Here is a 482-nt window from a genome sequence, read left to right as displayed (position 1 = left end):
TTCTCTTCATCTGTCTTTGGACACTGATCTAGGGAAAGCTTGAAGTGATTTGTCAATGGAGTGCTCACTACTTTAGCATTGCTCATATCAAATCTCTCCAAGATCTTTTTAGCATAGCTTTGTTGGGAGAGCCATAATTTTTTAGCTCCCATATCCCTATGAATCTCCATCCCAAGAATCTTCCTAGCAGCCCCTAAATCTTTCATGTCAAACTCCTTACCTAGCATGACTTTCAGCTCATTGATATCACTCAAATGATTAGCAGGAATCAACATATCATCAACATAAAGTAACAAAAAAATAAATGAACCATCGTCAAGGCTTCTCACATAAACACAGAAATCATACTCACAATGCTTATAACCAAGCTTCAACATATAAGTGTCAAACCGCTTGAATCACTGTCTGGGAGACTACTTCAACCCATATAGAGACTTCTTCAACTTACAAACCGAGTGACTCTGTCCAGCTGCACTAAACCC

Source organism: Lupinus angustifolius, chromosome LG17, assembly GCF_001865875.1.
Source record: "Lupinus angustifolius cultivar Tanjil chromosome LG17, LupAngTanjil_v1.0, whole genome shotgun sequence".
Classification (NCBI taxonomy): domain Eukaryota; kingdom Viridiplantae; phylum Streptophyta; class Magnoliopsida; order Fabales; family Fabaceae; genus Lupinus; species Lupinus angustifolius.
Note: the sequence above shows the minus strand (reverse complement) of the source record.